We start from the raw sequence: 16,475 nt of genomic DNA on the forward strand, positions 1-16,475 counted from the left end.
GAAAGTATCCGATGCGGTAGCAACTGGAGGATTAGAGAAAGAGGCGCCTCTCTGCATTTCTGAATAGAGGTCTGAATCAAGATTTCATTCAACGTAATATGGGAAGATGTACGACTCGACATGTTGAAAACTACACTCAATTTCGTCGTCGTACTTTCAGGCTGAAAGACGCGGAATTAAGTAGTGTGACTCACTCGGAATCTTATTAGTTGGGCTCTTGTGGCTCAATTCAACATATTCATTCATGAAATATAAATACATTTTGTAAAGTTCTGGATTATTCAAGGCTTTTCTTGTAATAGCGCCTAGTATTTTTTGTGCTGCAACTAAATTTTTACCGCTTGCTCCGTGCGATCGCGACTTCGACTGGAAACCAGTTTGCATTTCGGTTGTTTCATTTTGATTAAAGAGCGAAAGTACGTCAATAATTGTACAAGAAGGCATCAAGAATTTTTCTCTTGTATGGTGCCATAACAAGCATTGCTATTGATTGAGAATTTTTTCGTCCAATTGATTCTCAAACTAATGCAACGCATTTCACATAGCCACTTGTCCTGAAATTAATTAGAAAATGAGATATCAAAGTTTTCGTAGCATCACGTATCAAATTAACGAGTCTTTCATCGATTATAAATTTCTTACAAACGTAAAAAAGTAAACAAAAAATGCAAAAACGCAAATGAAGCGAATGTTCGCCATTAAAAGCATCATGTCATCCCCAGATTGATCAGATAATTACTCGTAGCCAGATAAGCTATTAAAGGACGAATGAGCGACAGACGAACGGGGAACGGAACGTATTCGGAGCAGTCAGCACATCAGTGCTGGGCAAAAGGCAAACCAAAGCGGATAATTAGAAACAAAAACAAACATAATGTGCTGGTAATACAGAGGGGAAAAGCGCGCAGAACGGGCAACCCGTACACATCACTGCAAGCAGCTGTGGCAGCTGGTGTTGCCGATGCCCTTATTGCCTCCTTCATGGGGCAACGACAGCAGCCAATAGAAGCTACGAATTCGCTGGTGCGATTACGCGTCATGGCATTGAGTGTGGCTGGCCGCAGGCTACCAAATGATTACAATGTCTGAAAGGCAATCAAGTATAATGATTCAGCAGCCAAACTAGCTCCTGCACATACACAGGCAAAGCAATAAGAAAAAAGAAAGCAAACTGTGGACTCATATATTTGTAGGTACGTGTAAATACTAAGATAATATTGGCAGAGTGAAGCTGCTTTGTCACTGCAACAGGCGATTTTCACTTACAACTACAAATCAATTCATTCACATTCATAAACTGGCACCCACAAGTACATGCGCACACGTACATACATACATGCATTAGTACATGTGAACAAGCAAACAAATGAACAGCGGCTATTTGAAGTGGCATTTTAGGCGATTACACATTGTTGGTTGAGCTGAGTGCTCGGAATATTGATGATTATTAGATATTTGATTGGCATTTCAGCATCGCATGGCGTGTGTAAATATTGATTAACCACTGCGAGTAAATCAGTGCTACTTTTACTAATTGTTAATTTTGGTCACTCATTATGACGGTGGCCTTCAGTTCTTGGACTGTAATTTGTTATTTATTTTCCTTTTTTGTTTAAATGTTCTTTTGTTGCTGTGTGTGCTTTCCTGTTTTGTTGATTTACTTGTAGCGCGTGTTATTGGCCTTGGTTTCATCCTACGTCGACTACCGCCTTCTTGTCTGCTTTTAAGTTATATTTAGATAATCTGGCGAGAGTTTCTGAAGGCCCTTGAACCACAGCCAACCAACTTCTAATAAGTACTCTTTAATGAAAGAGTACTAATGAATTAAATTTCCCAGCGAGAAATTTATGCATAAATTTTCTTAGGGCTTACACCAGCGATATAGTAGAAGAAGCTAATTAAAAAATATGGTAAAATATCATTAAAACCTTTTTTTTTGTAATTCATTCATATTATCTTGCAACAAACTAAGTAATTTTTTGTTTTTTGCAATTCATTCATATCAGTTTCCAAACGCGTCACTAAATAAAGTCCTAGCGCTTTTGCTTACCTGCGCCGCACATTCTTTCTAAATTGTTTCAATTTAGAACTTTCAATAAAAACTTTAAACGTCTAAAATACAAATTATGATTATTTGAAGACAGGGCGGCAGGAAAGCGTAAAACGCTTTCGTCGTTTTCGATTTCGTTTTTCTTGTAACAACATTAACATCTTTTTATGTAAATGCTTTCTACGCAGTGTGCCGTGGGACTTCTTAGACTTTAAAAATTTTCATATCATACATTTTTTAACTATTGCGTTTGCAAAAAAAGCTAAAATGCTTGCATTTGCCTAAGAAATTTGTTTTTCAAAAACGGCTATTTCACTTTGTAGATAATTTATCAAACTTTAAAAGAGTCTTAATTTATTTGCGTCAAATTAAAATTCCAATGTCTATCATGCCTACAATGAAGGAGTATCCTAGAAAAAATTGCCTCACGCAGAGTTATGTATCTCCGCAACTTAAAAATGTGTCTTTATTGTAATCCTACTGTGGGCAAAAAGTAAGGTGAATTTGGTTGTAAAATGAATTATTTATTCTTGTAAATCAATTTCATCCCCTTCAAAATAATCCCGTCTCAATGAAATACACTTATGCCAACGATTTTCCAATCCCCGAAACATGCCAAATAGTCAATTTCCGGTATAGCCATCAGCACCTTCTTCGATTCAGCTTTTATCTCCTCAATCGACTCGAAACGCGTTCCCCGGAGTGGTCTCTTGAGTTTTGCGAATAACCAGAAGTCACACGGAGCCAAATCAGGCGAATACGGTGGTTGCGCAACGATATGCGTGGAATTTTTGGCGAAATGGCATTATCGTGATGCAAAAACCAAGAGTTGTTGGCCCATAATTCTGGTCTTTTTAGACGAATTGCTTCACGTAAACGACGCATAACGCTCAAATAATATTCCTTATTAACAGTGTGGCCAAGTGGAAGGAATTCATAGTGCACCACACCACGAAAATCGAAAAAAACTGTCATCATGACCTTTATTTTTGAACGACTTTGACGTGCTCTTTTCGGTCTGGCCTCGCCTTTAGCACGATATTCGCTTGATTGGTCGGTTGTTTCAGGATCGTAAGCATAAATCCAAGTCTCATCTCCCGTAATGATGCATTTGAGCTTGTCCTGATAGTCTGAAAGCATTGTTTCCCACACATCAACGCGACGACTTTTTTCCAAGAAATTGAGAGTTTTCGGTACCAAACGAGATTTGACTTTTCGTAGGCCCAAATGGTCTTTCAAAATGGTTTTCACAGATCCTTCTGATATTCCGATCATATCAGTAAGGTCTTTAACAGTCAACCGACGATTTTTGAGCACTAACTCCTTCACTTTATTGACGTATTTGTCATCCGTTGACGTTGATGGTCGTCCGGAGTGCTCCAAGTCATCAACACGCTCTCGACCCTCTTTGAAGTCTTTGTACCACTTATAAACATTTTTCTGCGACATGGTTGAATCACCAAATGCTTCCTGCAACATGCTAAACGTTTCCGCAGCCGAAATTTCATTCCGCAAACAAAATTTGATGGCACCTCTGCTCAATCAAATCAGTCATTGTAAAAATCGAAAAATGCACTCTTGGTCGTTTGGTAAACACAAGCGTAAATGTATTACTGATAATGACATTCACATGAAAGTTGGCCCAGATGTGACCCAACTCATGAAAAAAATAACTAAAGCGAAATTTTAATCCCGCGAAGTTTGACAAATAAATTCACCTTACTTTTTGCCCACATGTAAAGTGAAAGAATCGGAGTACACGCGTCAAATGCGCGTAGTTCCTGAATCTGCCGATGAACAACGCCTAGGTCGCTTTGCATGTGAGCTCGAGAGCTGCTAGAAATACAGCCAAATTGAAATGCGACAGAATACTATCGACGAGACAATACAAAGCGCCAGCAGAAGACACATAATCAGAATATTGGCGCACACAAATCCTGTGACGAGAAGGCTCCCAAATAAAGAGAAATCTTCCCAAAGTCCGCGTAACCGTGAAACACCAACAGATCTTGCAAAATCTAGGTAGTTAATTGTGAACTACTCGTTTTTGTCAATGCTTGTTAGTCACTCGTTTTAAATACTATGTATAGTTCTTACAAATGAGCATGGGGGTATTGGCCCTTCAATATCACTCTCATTCGATCTCGTTGTAAATTAAATTACTTATGGTCTAACGACAGGTGAACAATTTTATGAAAGCAAATAAAAAAGTAAAATAAAATAAAAATTTATAATGGAGTAGTTGAGATGAAGTAATAGGTCGGTTCTAGAATCGTTTACTTAAAGTTAATGACCTATGGAACAAACAAAAATTTTCTCCGCGATACAAAAATATCGATATATCACTTCCTTAGATCCGACTGTAAATACCAAATATATTACGAAGAATGCAAAACGGCATTCGACAATAAAAATTTTTGTAAATACTAAAGTAAATGCTAAATACTAGAATAATTGAAAGGCTATAAGTCCTTAGCGAAAGTTTAATGATTTTTGGCGAGCTTTAATCTACTGACATTAGGGTGGTACGTTAGGATGATAGGAACTGAGATATGTTGGACACTGGGAGGAAGTATTTGCGACCAATGAACTTGGGAGCAAAAAAAATGTATTCTAAAATCAAAAACATCGATGTACCATGTTTTCAGAGCCATTTGTAGATCCTATGAACAACTCGACTCAGGAGTGTACGGTCTAATGTACATATAGGTGTTTTGTTAAAAATCGTAACATCAAAAAGATGCAATCTTTTGAAATTAAATGATATATATAATAACAATTGTACACTTTCTAAATGAAAAAAAAGACACTGAAGATGCTCAATATTGACACAGTGCTGTGTGGTTAAATTTCCAAAAAGCAACTTTGACACATTATGATATAGTGAATTTGTTAAATGGAAAAAGTGATGAGTCTTGGAAACAGCTATGTAGATTTTTACATAACTGGTGCTTTATAGTAAATTACAGAGTGTTGATTGAATCACCAATTAAGATTGGCATGGAAAATAGGCGAAACGTGCAGAATGGCACAATCAATTTCGAATGCCTAAGCGTAAAGAAGCATCTTAACCCAATTTGAATTGGCAATTAATAAAAGATGGCGCAAAATCAGCCCATGGGAAGACTTATGTATATTTTTTGCAAATGGCGCGGAATGCCAATCATATATGACACTTTTGAACTACATAGATAGCCGCAGTATACAAACAGATACAAATAACAATTTACCTTGTATTAACCCCTAACTGGTATCGTGGGGGCCGCGCAGACCCCACGCGTTTTATTTTTTTGAATTTCTTAAAAACTACGCTTAGTACGCGGCTGCCATTTTGGGTAATCTCATTACGTCGTGACACGCGGCGGGTGTCGGACGTTCGGCGCTGAAGCTTTTACCAGAGCGGAGCTACGTACGTTGCGGGGGCCGTGCTGACCCCACTATACCCCCCTATACGTTGAAATACTTATGTTTTAGTTTATTTTTTCAAAGTTGATTTTATAAGAAATAAGAAAACATACATATGTTAGCTAAAGACTTTCGAAATAATAGTTTTTTTTTATTTTTATAGTGGTAAGAAAAAAATACCAAAAAATTGTCCAAATTTTGTGATCTCTTGTAGTAAATAAGTTAAAAGAAGTATATGAATAAAAACTTATTAATTTCATAAAACAAGCTTGTTATTTGTCCTATCAAAATAATTCTTGAAAAAAATTGTAGACATTTGTATCCTAGAATCTAATTTTAATAGGGGGCCGCGCGGCCCCCACGATACTAGTTTCGTTAGTCAAATTTACGATACCAGTTAAGGGTTAACAATAAAAATAAAATATTTTTACTATGGTATAGTAAAGGCTGCTCTTAAAGCCCAAAAGAATAGCTTTGAAACTACAAGTAAATATTAGTTAAGCACTAAATTATGCAGTACCAGACCCGAAAGCAACAAATACAAAACCACTTTGGTTTGCAATCAGTCCCTTAAAATTGCGTAGTTTATTGTGCGATTCAAAGCCTACATTCATACATGCGCACAAACATACATCTTAACGAAAAAATTGCGTGTTTCCACTACTAATTATTATTATTTCTATTTCTTTTTTTTTTTTGTGGGAGCAACGGTAAAATTAATACAATTTTGATAAATCGATTGTTTGCGTTCGCTTGACACATATTGTACATTTTAGCATTGTCCTATTTGTCTCATTTTCCATCCCCAACCAAACCGTCAATTTCTTTCCGACAGCCAAACTGGTTATAATGGACAGGGAAAGGCCTTTTAGGAGGAAAAAAGTGCTCGTAAAAATGCAATGAAAATAGTTCAACGCTCATTTCTTGCATGTCAGATGTCAACAGATGTGCTAATACTTCTACTTTATTTTATTTGCGGTTAAACACGCGCTGTCGAGTTGTCGCGCAGCGTCAGTGTGCCTCTCGTACAGCACTTTTTGTGGATATCGTACTGGAGTGTGACCGTTTTTGCGGTGCGCCAAATTGCTGTGGCACATTGAAAGGTGACAAAGAGGGGAAGTTGACAAATAGGAAAAACGCAAACTTTCATACGCCGCTGCAGCCACTTAGCCGCTTAGCACTACGAGCGCACAACTTTTGGCTACTTGCCAAAGAAAAGTTTGAACCCAGCGGCAGCGGAGATGATGAAGACGACAATGACTTTATCGACGAGCACAAAAAGTGGGTGCATTGAATGCGATTATAAAAAGCGTCTGATGTTTAAGAGAAGTAGAATGAAGCTAAATATTCAAAACCGAATGACAAAAAGGCAAGAAAGTGCGCGCGGATGTAGAAATCATTCTTGACTGGCTATGACATTGATGAGTTATTCATGTTATGCCTATGTAGATGTCTGGGTGCCCTCCCCTTCCGACATATACGTATGTATGTATATAGGACTCAACCAATACTTGCATATTAAAGTGATTGTGGTTTTATGAATCTTTTGCTCGTTAGCGCGAAAATGTTCTCGAAACTTGTAGGGGATGAGGTGAATAAGTTTGTATGCTTGTGGCTGAGTTGCTCCACCAATTGATGAAGGCATATATGCACTTTATGTGTTTGTGCATGAAATGGGGAATTTTGTTTGCAACAAGTTGTCGTGTGAAAGAAAACCCATTTTTCCACATCGTTGCCTATTTAGATTCTCCTCGCCGTCTGCTGAAGTGTCGACTGTCGAGTACTTCTCGATGACACTTTGCGTGACTGATGACAGAATAATTACGCAAATTAAGAAAAGTTACTACCCTTTCGAAAGCAATTGGCGCATGGAGCTCAAAGCTTTTTAAATTGTGTGCTATTTTACATCTTTGAAAGCTAATGTTAAAAATTCCTCAAAATTAGTACGGAATTGGTAAGGATTGATAATTTATATATATTAGATTGATGTACTCTATAACAGTTTTCACTGAGTATAAATAAGTTATGATAATCAAACAAATATATTTCTCATACTTCATTTTTTATTTTTTAAATAACTCAAAACTAAACAACTACGAGGGTTGCTATTTACATTTCTGACTTAACACTGCCTGCTTGACCCACTATTGTTAAACCGAGGAGCTTTATATGTATACAAACAAAGAGGAACCCCTAGCTAGTAGTAGTTCGGTTTGATTTACTGGTATTCCATCAAAATTAGATATATAAAGTGGCGCAAAATTAATCACTTCATGGTAAGGCTTATAATTTGGCACTTATGAACTAGACAGATGGAGTATACAAACAGACAAACAATAAAGCGCTTCGTCAAAAGGAGACGAAGGTCAAAACAAAGATTTCGAAAGCTCAAACTACTTTTTTTATTTATTAAAAAAATTATTCGAAAACAAAATTAAATTAATAATATTGCGCCTTGTACATATGTATATATGTCTATATATATTTCTATTTACGTCTATTTTACGTGTATTTACGAAAAAACACATTTTAAAATAAGATCCGTATCAAAAAAAAAAATCATGTGCAGCATCGTACACGTGGTAGAATTGAAACTTCTGTGTGTGAATGAGTGTGAATAAGAGAGAGAGAGAGAGAGTGAGAGAGAAAGACCGAGAGAGGAAGAGAAGGAGACAGGGATAATTTCAAAAGAAATACAACAGTATAAAATTTGTGTAGCCAAAACTCGATTTTATTAACTATATATGCATTATGCTATCATCTGTTGGTGGTTCAATTGGTAATACTGATATAATTGGTTTGAGATAGCTGAAATATGAAATATGTGTACGTGATTCAATATTTTCTAGATAACGTGTGAAAATTGTATCTAGTGTAGTTCCGGATTTTGTTGTTGATTCTTTAGGGTTATTGTTTATCTGCAAACCGAATGTTTCTCGAAGAAATTGAATCAACGGCAAAGAATCATTGGATCCGAAATTTACGTTGAAATCTCCCCCGAGAATTAATGGAATTTTGTCTTCGCCTCTTCCAAGTGCATTTGCACCTGCGTGGTTGTAAACCGGTAGTGAGCGGTGAATGAAATATATTATGTCATCAAGATTTTGGTTCGGTGAGATATAGATGGCGGCTATGACAATAGTTTTTCCATTCAGCGTTTGACATTCTGCAATGCAAACATCGCCAACTGGTGTGACTGTTGATGAATATGACTGAGACTGCCTTGCAGTCATTTCCATGCTTGGTGTGACGATATTTATGCTATCATCTTGATTGTGGTAGATTGCCACACCGCCAGCTCTAACATTTAGTCACTTATATTTGATGGCGCAATTGAAATTTTGTATACTAATATCCTCGTTATCGTTTAACCAAGTTTCGGACAAAAGTACTATACTCGATTTGCGGATAACAGAGTCTGTTAAATCTGCGGAATGTGCTCGTAGGCTCTGACAATTAAGAGTATATACAGATAGCCTTCTTCACTGAGTCATGAAATCGATTATTTATTTATCCAGAGTTTCCAGCCTATTTAACGATAGTCTCCGGTATTCATCTTGTAAATGAGACATACTGACTGATGCTTGTCGACCATGGTAGGATCTAAAATCATTCCCGTTCGTTATACTCCACAAGCCTTCAATACAAGTGACTCGTGATAAAGCAACGTTAACTAATGATTGCGAATGTTTTTTATCATATTCGTAAACAACTTCAGGATACGTGCTTGTGAATGGTCGTCGCACAAGCACAAACCAATGGTAAATGTGATCGTTTAGCGTTAATCGTTTTGTTGTTGTTAAGCGGGATTGTTGATGTGCGTCGTCCGATTGGTACCGCTTTTTTACTGATATTATGCGCTGCAACATGACCAGCAATTTCTCTGTCGCGTAACATTATGATGTATAGCTCTCCTTCTCTTTCTCTCTATGTTATATATCTGTATACTCTGTCTTACACCGAAGCCTATGTCTTAGGTATAGAAAATGTATAGCTCTCTTTCTCCTTCTCTCTACGTTGAATCTTTTTTCTCTCTCGCGTAACGAAATATCTAAACGTTACATTTTTTCCAACTCACTCTCCATTCTCGATCAAATATCAGACCGTCGCTAAAGACGTTTCACTTCAAAAATTCTCTTTAGTGTTACATAATCGCCCTCAAAAAATGATCTGGAACTAACTCAGTCAATTACGCTTTTTTTACCCAAAACCAGAAAACACAATTCCCATCAAACTTAGATTATAAAAATGTTTAATGTATTGAGAATCCGCTAGCCGATTAATAAATAAAAATAAAATCAAGTAATGAGTTGGGCACTTGTTGAACTTTACTTAAGTAGATCAATGAAGAAACTTGCAATTGTATTCTCATGCGGATAGCTTTTGTATTTATGTGAGGATTTATTTCACTTATACCTTAAACTTTTTCGAAGTAAGTTAGTTTTGAAAAATAATGAAACAATTATCAGAAGTCGTTTTTATATATTTCTTGCAACTTAAATCGAAAAATTGTAAACTTTTACAGAAATAAATTAGTTCTAATTTTTTTTTAAAACTTCGCCAATATATTGAAAACGTTTTATTTGATTGGTTTATTGAAACGAAGTGTTAACGAAAGATATAAAACTAAATTGCCTTTAATTTGATTTATATTTTATTGTGATCGGTTAACGGTTTCTCTTAGGACATTTTTAAGTCTACCTTTATATTTTTAATTCAAAACCGTTATATGGCGATGTCTCGAAAACTGCATGGCAGAAGATAATCATGTCGATATTCGGATTCAGCAAGCGATTTTACATAGCAATTGGATATTCTAGTTTTTGGGTTTATTGTTGAGGTAAACTAGTGTCATTGTTTCATAACTCTAAAACTATCAATTTTAGGAGGTTGGGTATTTTTATTTAGGTAAAATTTTTCGAAAACTCTTGTGCGAAAATTTTCTTTTGAGTGACTCTCGTGTATTTTTGTAAGACTGATAATACAGTTTTAACACACTGTTGTATAGGGTATTAAGTGCAGATACATTACAAAAAAAAATATGTTTATATATATTATCACATACATATATACGTAATTTGTATGCAATTAGCGCTTACAGCCTTTGTTCGGTGATTGGCTGAGCTTCTCCTCGGCTGATTTGGAGTGCGCATTATGGTGTGGCTACACAAATAGAGAGACCTACAATTTTATGTCGCCTCCGAATGGCAGAAGGTTTTTGAGAGACGCATTTTGATACAGAATTACACTCGAAGGTTTGCCATCGCCCGCCGAGGAGCGACCGCTACTCGCAAATACTTTCTCTATCATTTGATATTCCATGCCTCATGTGGGTCTTAAATCCGTGGCCTACTGAGTAGTAGTCACGCACAAGTACATTTAGTCACGACAGCCACCCTAATTGAAATATATTTGTGGAAAATTTAATGAAATATCCGTTTGGTGAAACAAGAGCTTTGAAATCTAGTCGCGCTCGTAGTTCTGAGTAATTCAGTTATTAAGCGTTATCACAATCCTATAAAGGGTCACTGTCAAACAGAAAACACTAAGCCATCGGTTTTAACCTAATTTAGTACAGATTTTTAAAAGGGTTGTCAGTTTCTATATCGCTTTGAAGCGCAGCATTCGTGCTGTCTTCAAGGCCTATTTTTTTTGGAAATTTTCGATCGCAGTTTTGATCGGTGGTTGAGCAGACTGGGAGCCGGGAATCTTTCACGCTCTATTTTGGTCAATAACAAGACCATTAGTGCAATAACAAGACCGGAGTGCATTATATATTTCATCAGGGAATCAAGAAATGCCCACAGTTTTCTACATAAATGCGTTAAATAACCAAGAGAAGATTTATTGCATATGATGCAGCAGTAGGAAATTTATATTTTTCGTTAACGTTCTATGTACAGGGTGCTTACAGCAACTGAGGACATGCAAATACGTCCACATGTGGCTATAACTTCATACAACTATTTTTTTTCTTTTTGCTTTTTCAGATAAGGCATGGAGGACCACAACTTAACTCAAGAAATGAAGACGCATGCAGTTATCGTCACTGTATGTGCAAATCACACCGATGTGGAAATCTTGTATTTTCTTAGGTGCGCGCATTCTTTCGGTCATAAGGTTCGCCGTGCATTGGAATCATCAGGCGGTGTTGCATAATCACGGGGACCGTTTCGACACTGTGGGATCTGCAGAATTTGTTTAACAAGTGCAAGCGATCATTGAGGAGGACCCTTCAAATGCAATAAGGGCCCTTGTGTAGGAGCTTAATATTGCTGAAATCGTGACAATTTACGTAGCAATATCAATGACGAGCTTTTGATTCGAGCATGCAATGGCTTCCCGATCTGTTTCGAGGAGGTTATTGTAGCTAATGGAAATTTCATTGAATGACTTTATAGATATATAATAAGTTAAAGTTGAATTTTGTTCAAAATAAAAGCGAATTGGTTCTACTCTCAAGTTGCCCTGAAATACCATACGCACCCTGTGCTAATGGGGACATATAAGCAGCATCTATGCACACCCATTTCACATTTTACTGACATACTGGCTTTATACTTATTACCAATAATGAAATATGAGTTCTCATATTTTTAGCCAGCCACTTCTTACATAAAGTAGTCGCTGCTCACTTGTTCGTGGCTGAAAATCAATAACCATATACCAACTCAATTACTTAAATAGGATAGCATGTGGAATTATTGTCTGTACAGTAGCCCGAACTTTTGACATATGGAAAGTGATATGCTAAATATAAACCTCAGAGTACTTAGCAAATTAAATATTTCCTTGAAAGAATTTCTTCATCATATGTCAGGTAGAGTTCACTGAAATCAATCTAGAAAGATTATCAAGTGTCACATTATTGGAGGAAAACAAAAAATACAAAGCCGGTAGGGTAGCCAAAACAGTCAACAATCAAAATTCTTAAAGTAATAACAGCATTGAAGTACTTTCTTGTTATTTTCATAACTTGTCAAGTCTCTAAAAGGCTGCATTGGGAGTAAATAGGTAAATTTTTTTCAATTCTTTTGCCACGTGTCGGCGTTTGTCAAGACGAATGAGTAACATTTATTATTAAAACACGAAGGAAAAGGGAATTTGTGTTATTTGTTTCGACACTGACGATAATACACGCTAATGCTAAAATAATTGGTGCCATTACAAATGTGGCAAATGTTAAATTGCATACAAACATGCCTTGCCGCATAATGAAATTTACTATCTAAACTGACGCCTACGATATATGTGCATGTGCATTTAGGGATTTCAATACAAGGGCAGTGTTGATCCCGGAATTTCAACTCCTTGTAATTTTTTAATCGTGGCTAATGATTATTTGCTATTGGCAGAGTTCGAAATCCGGGTTATGAAACCCGATAAAGGGTATAAGCGTCAAATATATATATATATATATATATATATATATATGTATAGATATGTTTTAGTCCTTCCTCCGGCAGCAGAGTATAAAAATAGGGCACTAAAAACCAAATGAAATGGAAAAAAACTGAAGTTTTGCAAAAATTGAATGAGCTATTCCTAATATCGAGAGGGAAACAAAAAGAAAGATATCTAAATTTACGTAGGATGTGCCGCTAAAATGAATAGCGTACTTGGTTTCTTGAAGTTCATTCGTTAGGATTATCCAGATACACCACAGGAAAAAATTATAAAGCCGAGATGATTATGACGATATCTCCTAAAGCAATAAAAGAAAAATGTTCTAATATCATTTCGTTGATAGTATGTTTCAAACGGTATCTCATAACGGAAATTATTCCGCATATAGAGCTGGCATTTAAGTAACACGCAAATTCTTCTTCTGTGCAAAACGAAATAATTTAAAGACAAAAAGTGATTGCTTTTAACTTAAAAGTGTTTAATGTAAGTTATTACGTTAAAATGAGTATATTTTAAGAGCTTTTGGTCACTTTAGCTCGATCTCATATTAAGTGGTTTTTTTGGTTTAGAAAAAAAAAATGCCCCGTGGGAAAGCTTACAATGCGAGAGATTGCTTACAATTTAGGAAGAAGCAAAACTGCGGCTCTGCATTTATTCCATCCAAAACAAAAGTGTGGATATAACAAGAGAAGTGGTAGAATCCCAAAACTTGGAGCTAGAAGCGCTCGAAAAATCAAATATTTAGCTACAACTAAATTAAATGCACTCTGCTGAATATAAACGCACTCTTAATTTGGAAGTTACTACCAGACGTGTGCAATAAATTTTGCAAGCAGTTTCTAGTCTAGAATACTATATTTAAAACGACTACCTAAACCACACAAGTTAACCACATGACACAAACAGGTCAGATTGACATTTGCAAAAATTATCAATTTTGAGAATATAAATGGGAAAATGGTAGTTTTTCCGATGAAAAAAAAAATCAATCTGGATTGATCAGATGATTTCCTAATGTATTGGCATGATAAAGGGAAGAAAAAGCGGAGCGAATGTCTCCTAATTTCGGAAAGGGTTCTGTCATGGTTTGGGAAGTCATTAATGTCAAAGCCAAAATGCCTATATGTTCCATACCAACAAAAATAATGCAAGTATGTAGAACTTCTAGACGAAGTACTTATTACTTTTTTTTGAGGATAATTTTGATGAGGAGTGGATTTTGCAGCATAACAACGCAGCAGTTAACTAACGCCTTCAAAATAACAAAGGAGCTTTTGTCAGCGGAAAAAACACTAACTTTAGAGTGGCCTGTCCACAGCCCTGATCGTAACGCAATCGAAAATGTATGGGCAATACTTTGTCCATCCGTTTACGAAAATGGAAATCCTTCTCGGATGGTCAAAAATTTATCAAAATATTAAAAAAACATTGATCAAATCGATGCCTCGACGACTTCAAGCTGTAATCAAAGGAGGATCCAACACAAATTACTAAGTTCCAAATTATAAACTACCCCAAGGATTATATTTTTTTTTTTAAATATAATGACATTGTATTTTTTTCGCTCTCTTATTTCTCTTAGAAGACTTCCTACATAGTCCCATTCTTCATAGAGATGATATATTATATATACTATTACCCAAACCAGTACTCTTCAGGAACTTCCAAGTTATAATTAATGAACGAACAGACTGGATAACTAACTCTATCACTTTCAAACCTGGCTCCCAGCTATGGTTTACTGATGGGTCCAAATTGGAAAATGGTAGAACCGGGTCAGGAATCAATGGGCCTAAATTCAAAAAATCGATTCCGATGGGATGCTACCCATCAATATTCCAGGTAGAAATACATGCCATCGAAATATGTGTGAGAGAATGCCTTAGCAGGAAAATCAGAGGTACTCACATCTACATACTTTCAGATAGCCAAGCGGCACTAAAAGCCCTTCTATCAACAACTTTCACCTCCAAATTGGTAAATGATTGCCTAAACCTTCTCAACACGTTAGGGAACCTCAACATAGTAACACTAGGCTGGATTCCGGGACATGAAGGACATGAGGGAAATGAAATGGCTGAAGACCTTGCAAAACAATGAGCAAACATGCAACTTACTGGTCCTGAGCCTTTCTGTGAACTCACAAAAGGCCACATTAATGAATTCCTTAGGAAATGGGAAGAAAGAAAACTTGCCGCACACTGGCTAAACTGTGCCGGTCAGCGTCAAGCCAAACTATTCCTAAGTCCCAACAAAGGAATATCTGACAAACTTCTCTCACTAAACAGAGTAGATCTGCGTCTTTTAACAGGATATCTTACAGGTCACTGCATCCTGAGGTACCATCTAAATAATATTGGTCTATCCGAGACCAATGTCTGCCGCTTTTGCGAAATGGACATAGAAAGCTCAGAACATGTGCTTTGTGAATGTCCTGCGTTGGGCAGACAAAGACTTCATCACCTTGGTGGTATCGTAGTATCTCCATGCAATCTTTGGAACAACAAACCCAAAATTGTGCTAAAATTTTTAAAAAGCCTAAAACTCTAGGGTTACAAAATAGGCCTTCACAATAGATCAGCTCAGTTGGCAGTGCGTAATGAATGGCCTTCCAATAATAATAATAATAATAATATTTCTGGTTATTTTTAAAACATATATCATTAAAAGTTTAAATATTATAAACAAAAAAGAGGTTGTCTGTAAAGTCGGTTTACTGACGATAGTTTAACGTGACAACGTCATAAGAAAATACTAATGTAATGGTTGCAATTTTCAAAACAAAATTTTAATTTTATTTGTCTGATAGATATTTTGTATGGATATAGAGGAGGAGGTAAATGGAATTGCAATGGAATAGGTCAAGTTACATTTTACAAGTTAAAAACGTGAAAAATTACGAAACATTTATCAAATTCATGAAAGATATCTTCAATTTCGATTGTGCATCAGACGTTAATAAGTCAACAACACTAAGAGGCACCATCATCGATTTGCCTTTTTCAAGACACTTTCCACTCGAAACACTCCCTTTCATTTCCTACTTTTTCTATCATCGTCCTATTCTCAACAAAGAAATGGTTCATTACCATGCACACAGCAAGAAGGCATATGCAAATACAAGTATGTGAATTTATATACAAATGCGCATATACATACATATACATACATATATATGCTCACTCAAGTAGGACAGAGCCAGATGTCGAACGTTGCCGAACGCGGGGGCCGATTGTGCTCTTTGTCGTTCGTTCCGCGCTCTCGCTTGCAGTTCAAGCACATAAGCTAACATTTGCTTGCGTAGGGAATACATAGATTCGTATATTTGATATGTCCATATGACTTGTATGCATCTTTACATATAGATTTGTTCTTTTTGAAAATTGCGCGAAATTGTGTATGTATATGCATGTTTATATACATATATTAGTATACAACATATCTTATAAGGTATATGGTAAATATTACCATACATTTTTTCCTTCATATATAATAAAAAAATTAATAATAATAACATTAAACAACAGGTATTATTAACAAACTTGGTTTTATTTTAAATTCTTCAAGTGAATCAAATTAATAATAATCAATAAGAAGGCATATGCAAATACAA

Source organism: Anastrepha ludens, chromosome 2 (genome assembly GCF_028408465.1).
Source record: "Anastrepha ludens isolate Willacy chromosome 2, idAnaLude1.1, whole genome shotgun sequence".
NCBI classification, from domain to species: Eukaryota; Metazoa; Arthropoda; class Insecta; order Diptera; family Tephritidae; genus Anastrepha; species Anastrepha ludens.